At 34.0% G+C, this 7830-nt stretch overlaps 1 pseudogene across 1 annotated transcript; it reads right to left on the bottom strand.

Annotated features, from left to right (window-relative positions):
- Positions 1 to 6812: 6812 nt before the first annotated feature.
- On the bottom strand, positions 6813 to 7541 carry LOC307051268 (protein BTG4-like; annotated as a pseudogene). Its single transcript has one exon. The product of its transcript is annotated as a protein BTG4-like (transcript).
- Positions 7542 to 7830: the final 289 nt, after the last annotated feature.

The following is a 7830-nucleotide window of genomic DNA, read 5'->3' as shown; positions in this document are numbered from 1 at the left end:
ATTATGTTAATGCCAATATCCTGGTTGTAATATTACATTACAATTTTGCAAGATATTCTCATTGGGGGAAAGAATATATGTGTTCTCTATTATTTCTTAGAACTGTAGTTCAATCTATGATTATCTTAAAATTTTAAGAATTTAATTGAAGTAAAAACAACTGTGGTTTTTCACTCATTGATATACACCTTGATTGCACACAGGGTTCAAGCAGTAAGACCAGAGTAAGTTTCCCATATCATGTGCAGCATTTCTAGTTCCATTTATCAGGAACTGAACTTTCAGCTGCCACTGCCTATTTCACACCTACGGCACAGCAAGCCCATGTGTTATCCAGTGTTATGTTTCAATTTCTGTTCCTTTTTGTATGAATACTGTTTTTGAGCCCTACTCTTTTAGTTTATGCTTCTTAAAAATTAGTATGCTGTCTACCTCTGTTTCTATATTTTCATGCATACCTATGTCTATTTATCATACTATTTATTTACTATGGGATCTTCATGAGAAGTATCTCAGTAAGAAAATATTTAGAAAATTTCTTGGCCCAACATTCTAGCTCAGTGTGACATATAAAGAAATGTATGTTGTGGCTAATAATTATCAGAATAGAAAATGTGTTTGCAATCGAGAGTTTAGAAGTTTAAAAGTTAGTTGCTTGAAATAAACAGTGGCTACTTGAGATACTGAAATTTTTTTACCTGTTATCTATGTTTTATCAGTGTGGGGTAACTGGATGAAGAAATTACCATCCTGAACCACTGCTATAGACCAGGCAGGGAGCCGGATGAGCATAATTTTAGAAAGACATAGACCAGAAGCACTTGCAAGATTATGGAAGCCAGAATTTGCCAACCATATGGCTGAGAAAATTCGCAGCGATAGTCGTAACATGGATCATCTCCACTGGCATTGGAAGAAATCCTACCCTTCTCTTTCTGATCAAATATAATCTAGACAAGGTGAAGGCAGGGTACACCAGTAGAATAATATTAGATTTGCTACTCATTTGCTGATATTTATTCAATAATTAAAATGTATTCATTCAAAAATATTTATAGGGTAGCTACTTGATATTAGATATCGTTATAGATAATGGAGATGCAGGAATAAACAAAGAGGTTGTTTATTTATTTTTGTTTTCTATTATGGTGCTTAAGTATTATTTTAAGGAGATAATGGAACAGTGGTTAGAGTTTTTAAGGATTTAGGGGATAATGTGATAAACAGTGTCTTGGTTGGGGAGGGAGAAGAGAGAGATGTTTTATCTAGTTTCTTGAAGAATTCTCTAAAGCGTTGGCAGTTTAGTTGAAATCTGAATAAGAAGAATGGTCTCTTGATGAGCTCATTTGTGCTGAGTTATTTTCAAACAGAAGCAGCAAGTAAAATGTCTAACAAAAATTACGATTCTATTTGCATTCAGAATGTATTTTCACAGGGTAAATACAAAATAACATTCTTGTTAAATTGTTAATTATTAAGAAAGATGGACTTTTCTTCCATTTATAATAGTTCCTCAGATATGTTTTTAGATGTGAGAATTCCTAATTGTGCCTGAGAAAAGTGGAAAGTTGCACTGTTGACTTGTCATCTCCCAATGTATAAATACATATTAAGCTGCTATGTTTATTTCTGCTAAACTTATAGCCTAAATGCTAGAAACATCTTAGTAAAAAATGTGGAAAATTTGAGGCCTATGTAGTATCTATAAGCAAACTTTTTATGTTGTGTATTCTAAACTATGTTAACACTTGGAGAGGGAAGGAAAGAAACTTGAGTTGTCAATGTCAAGTGGAAAATAATTAAAAATTAAGTGCTGCAAACATGAATGAACACATTCTAGCTGTAAAAAGAAATTAAACACTAAAGGGTATAAAATTAAAGAATGCAAAATGTCCTGATCACTATCCTTTTCATAGTTATGATTGCTGTTATTTTCCTAGACATTTATATTTCATATTTCACATTTTTTGAACTCAGGAGGAATACACATATTTTCACTGTAAAGGTATTCTAACAGCAAAAGATGAAAAACAAAACTAAACACTGCCATAAACCCTTAATCACCAATCCTTAACTTAAGTTTCCTCATAAGAGGTAACAACTGACAACAGCTTGGGTGTATTATTCATAAGCTTTTCTATTCAACATGTTAGGGAATTTTGGATTTGGGGGATGTATAACTTCACATCTTTTACGTCTCCTTTCATACTTTATGTTTCTGGATCCTTTTTTTCTCCTGGATAATAGTACTAGTTAGATATAAACTCTAGTTCATCTGGCCTGAAAAATTAGAAGTTGAGAGAATCTATTCAGTTTTCACTTCACTACACCTCTTACAAAGTGGAGAAAAAGACACTAATCTAGATACTCATATAAAAATATAAATAATCTAAAAATAAAATATAAAAAAGTTTTACATAATTAATATTTTTAGGGAGCCATGAATACCTGAGTCTCGCCTTTACTCATATCCCCTACTCCCTGACTCTAGGACCTTCAGGACTACCAATATTCACAAAGAATAACAACATCACAATAATAATTTTGGAAATAGGTTGTGAGCTCACAGCCAAAAGCTGACATCTCCACTGAGCAAGGAAACATATGTAAAGCCCCCATTTTTACTAAAGTTCATTAGACTAAACTTCATTGTAAGACATTCATACTCCTTTCTCCCTCCTATCTAACCCATACCTTAAATCATATTTCATTCTGGCCACATGACAGAGCTGTTGTTACGAGGCCGGATGACCAACTAAAAAATGATGGTTCTCAGTAGGCCTCTTTGGGCTTAATAATTAAATCTATGAATGATCCCTGGGAGGTCTCTTGTCAAAGAGGAGATTAATTGCATAATAGGGAAGGCATGTCCAAATACTACTTTTTAAGTACTTGTTACTATAATTTTGGAAATCTTGAGCAAAGGCTTGGGTAGTCCAAGTATTGTTTCTCGAAGCATATACTATGTGTCAAGGTATGACTTTTAATGTATTAACTTAAAGGATTTTACTCTATTTTACTGTCTCTCAAATTATAGCCAACTAAATTTTCTAATATAGAGGGGTTTATAAGATAAATATAATGCAAAAAACTGAAAAATGACTGAAATTTTGAACAACTCCTACGAATGTTTAAAGATGCAAACTGAAATACTCTTCTATTTTAGGTAATCAAATTTATAGGTCCCTTTCATCAAACTTCTTCTTACTCTATTAGTCATAGTCAAAAAAGTCAATAAAGGATATGACTTTTCTCAGTAGCTGCACTGTGAATCATCTCCAAATGGAAATTATATGGTTTCTTCAACATCTCTAAGGAAGGGTTATGTAGACTTCTGTATCTTGACATTTTGAGAAGCATAACATAGAAAATTTGAAGTTATATTCTCTGAAAAGTATCTAGATATATATTATAGATTTATATTTTAATAGTAACTTGAGCTATGCTAAGGAATGAAATTTGCCTGTCAAAGTATAGAAACCTATCAAGACTTGCTTTTGCAATGTGTAGAAGTAATGAAGTATCCATTAACTGAAGATATTTATCATAAAATTATTTTGTTTCAAAATGCAGAAAAGACAAACACGGATATTTGTCACTGAATATGACTATAATGGTATTTGCTTGGAGAAAATTTTGGATTGACTAAGACATATACTTACTAAAAAGAAAATCACACTAACAAACCTTAATAAAGTTATGCTTTATCAAAATGCATTAAGTAATATAAACTCCTGGTAGATTATCAAAGGCTCTGTAATCACAAAATACTCCCTGCATAAGCAGTTGAGTTTCTTTAAGACTTTTTAGCTAAAGAGTTTTAGCATTCAGTCTTCAATACCACATTAAATATATTCAGATTACTTTTGGAATAGTTGGTTCAACACCTTCCTAGCAATGGTGAGATGACAAAAACCAGTAGTCCATCAGTGATACTCCTTGTTCACAACACTATGTAATGGAGTTTATAGGGTAATGCATTTCTCTCCTCTAAAGGGGAAGGCAATGGATCAATAATATAAAACTTGAAAACCTAAAATTAAAGTGTCATTTGAACTGAAGGTTTTAATTAAGTGCATCACTGGATTAGCCTTCTGAAAATCATTGTCTGATCACAAAGGCCATGACTCTTCATGGCCTTGAACTGCCTATGACTCTTCAATACATATTTTCCCCAAATGCTCTGGGACACATGGAAGCCCAAGTTTCACAAGGGCAGGTTTTCAGTATCTTGAGATGAGCAAAATAAGTTGCCTATTGATTATTACCAGTTGCCGCTCCAAACGTTGTATATCTAAGAGAAGACATTCCTATGTGCTATATGCAATAGATGACCTTAAAAAATCCATGAGTATAATAAAATGTTTTACAGCACCATAATTTGTTGTGTAGCAACAGTATATAGAACAGAAGTGTTGCAAGCATGAAGAAAAAAGCATGAGATAAATTCAGGGTTACATTAGAAAAACCAAGGGCAAACAGAGGACAGGATTTATATAATCGCCTGTCTTACATGTCTTTACAATGACTGATAGATTAAAATGTCTGTGATATTATTCATTTTTAGTAATCATTAATCAGTGCTTTAATATTTTGAATATTTCTCCTTCACTTGACTTATCCAGGTAATTAGACACATTTTAGGGGTAAAGCTAAGAGGATATTGTGCATTTCTGCTTCCCTTTGTAGGTACTGAGATGAGTCAATTTCAATTTGACTTCTTTCATCAGCATCTCCAACCAAGAAAGAAGAGCCACTACCAAGTTCTTTTATGCTTTTGTAACAGATGAGCAGGTAACTCAGACTACTTTTTCCACTGAGGACAATTTAAAAAGCTGGGGGGGGGCTTCCCTGGTGGTGCAGTGGTTGGGGGTCCGCCTGCCAATGCAGGGGGTGCGGGCTCGTGCCCCGGTCCCGGAGGATCCCACGTGCCACGGAGTGGCTGGGCCCATGAGCCGTGGCTGCTGGGCCTGCGCGTCCGGAGCCTGTGCTCCGCAACGGGAGAGGCCGCAGCAGTGAGAGGCCCGCTTACCGCAAAAAAAAAAAAAAAAAAAAAAAAAAAAAAAAATCTAGGCGGCTGACACTTAAAGAAATTGGAAAGTGAACCATGCAGTGAAGAATCACCATGCATTCTACAAAACATTTAGAGAAGTAAATTCAAACAAACTTTTTCAGGAAATCAAATAAAGCAAACATTTCCTAATACTTCTATAAGACCAGAATTATCCTGATACCAAAACCTGACAAACTATAGACAAATATCCTCCGTGAACACACACAAAAATTCTTGAAAACCATGATTATCTCAAAATGTGCAGAAAAAGGTTTTTAGCAAAAGCCAACATCTAATAATGATAAAGAGCACTAGGCAAAACAGGAATAAAGACAGTTTCCTCAACCTGACAAAAGGCATTTATGAAAACTCTACACCTGATTTCAACCTTAATGATTATACTCAGCTTTCACCCCAAAACCAAGAAAAAAAGGCAAAGATGTTGACTTAGTTTTCAATAGCTGTGACTCATGAGAAGTTTCTTCAAGACACTGCATAACATGATTAAGTTCAAATAGACTACTGTCCCAATAAATCACTACTGAGAAAATTTCCCTAAAGATAAATGTCCCAAGTGAAAACTTAGGTCCTAAGACCATTGTTTGCATCTGAGGTTCTGTGATTGGTAGAAAATCAGAAACATGTGTAGGATAGGGACAGTTCCTCAAACAAGTTGGTACCGAGCAGGCAAATATTAGAGATGCTTAGTCCATTAAGAAATAATAAAACATGTATTCAAGTTTCAGTTTTGTCTGTAGTTGGTTGATTTTGAATAAACCACTTAGGAGAATAATATCCAAGCCCAGACTACTGAGACAAGTTTGTACCAGCTAACATTTATGCTTCCTTACTGCTCTAAGATTCTGTTAGGTAAGTAATTGGCATTTACACATGTTGATGGAACTAATTTCCCTTAATCAGGCCTAAAGCTGAGCAGATGCTATTTCTCCTTTTCATTGCCTTTTCTCCTATGAAAGCATGTAATTCTGCCATGAAACTATGCTGGAAATATGTGGATTTACTACTTTAGAGTCCACAGTTGACCTTGTGACACACATAAAATTGCTTTTTTGAAAGCACTGAGGCTGCATAGATGAGGAAGGAGTTCAGCTCACCTAACTCTCTTTATGTGAAAAGTTTATGGCTTTAAAAAAATGTCCTCTTTAGTTTTCAGGAAAAAGTTTTTCCAGAATCAAGCTTACATACAAGATCATATATATATATATATATATATATATATATATATATATATATATATATATATATATAATTTTACATTGATTTTGTTTGTTGTGCTATTCTATTTTTTTTTTCAGAGCAATATGCAATCATATCTTTTGTTACCATGGCAAAAATTTTAAGAGCTATAAAAGCACTTTGACTTACTAGATATATTTACATTAATGAATTTCAATAGTTGTTAATTTGAAATATATAGGATGTTTATGCATTGTCCAAACATTTCTAACTGATTCTAAGGACTTCATACTATATAAGCATTTTATACTGTGTTTAAAATTAAAATAGTATATTTCTTTAAACTGTTACTTTTCATAATTCATCTAATTCAATATTTTTATTCTATTACCTTGTTCGATACATTGATTAGTGTTATGCAAAAATTCATATAAAATTAAGTAAGAACTAAAATTAAGTTAAGACAGTTATGATCTGTATGAGAGGATTTACCTTCATGCACCCTACTCCATGTTGTGGTTATTTTTTCTGTTTCTTGAGCTTCTCAAACTTAGACTCATTTTCATTTTAGAGAAAATACAGCTGCTCGTCTGAGCTCTATCCCACCAAGTGCCCAGCCACTGTATTTTGTCTTGACCCAGTGGTACCTCTCCACTCTGTGGATAGCAGCAGACCTATGTCCCATAGGGTTCTTATGCAACACATGATAAACATTTCCTAGGAGGCCCATATGGCCATCACCATATTCTTTTCCTAGGGGATCTGGAACCAAGACTGAAAGAACTCTTTCAAGTTTTCAACCTGATAAACACTCTTTGGATTGCTGACTTTAGGAATTATCTGAGGTTATTTGTTACAACTTTCTTCACTGGAGGAAATGTCATAGGAGTAGTCCAACACGGCTCTCTTAAAAGTGTAACTGATTTTTGGGAGAGTTCCCATTCCTCTCACCTGCCTTTAAAAGTAGCAATTACAAATGGATGGTTTTTCTCATCATACCTACAGCACACTTCAAAGTGAGCTACACATATGGTCATCTCCTTTGCAAGTCCCAGGTGAGAAGAATCACTTCATTCTCAGCACAAGCCCTTTATAGAAGGGCATCTTTAGTCTAATTGTTTACCCTGATACACCTGAAACCTTACCTATTGAAGGGCCCAATTACCAGTGACTTATGTTTCAAACAAGATTGTTATCTGCTGTTCTACAGTCTTCTATTTGCTGTTTACTCATTTTATGTTTTTTCGCTTAACCTTATGACAAAGAAAACTGTTACAATTTCATCTATCATGATTCAAGAAAAATCTGTGAGGATGTCAGCAAAAACTCTTTAACCCTAACAAAAAGTGGGCCAGAATTAGAATACTAGATTTTCCAACTCTCACCCAAACCTCTATAACATTTAAAAAAAATCACCATCCATTAGCCCTGAAATTTATGAGATGATAGCATTCAGTTTTAAATTCACCAACCCATTTCTAATAAGTTGTTTATGCACATGGTACAATATTCAAATTTGCAAAAATTTATTCTTGAAAGTAATTAACCCTCAGTTGTCTCCATCTGCCAAGATGTCTTTC

Source organism: Hyperoodon ampullatus, assembly GCF_949752795.1.
Source record: "Hyperoodon ampullatus genome assembly, chromosome: 4".
Classification (NCBI taxonomy): Eukaryota; Metazoa; Chordata; class Mammalia; order Artiodactyla; family Ziphiidae; genus Hyperoodon; species Hyperoodon ampullatus.
This window is presented reverse-complemented; position numbering and strand designations above follow the sequence as displayed.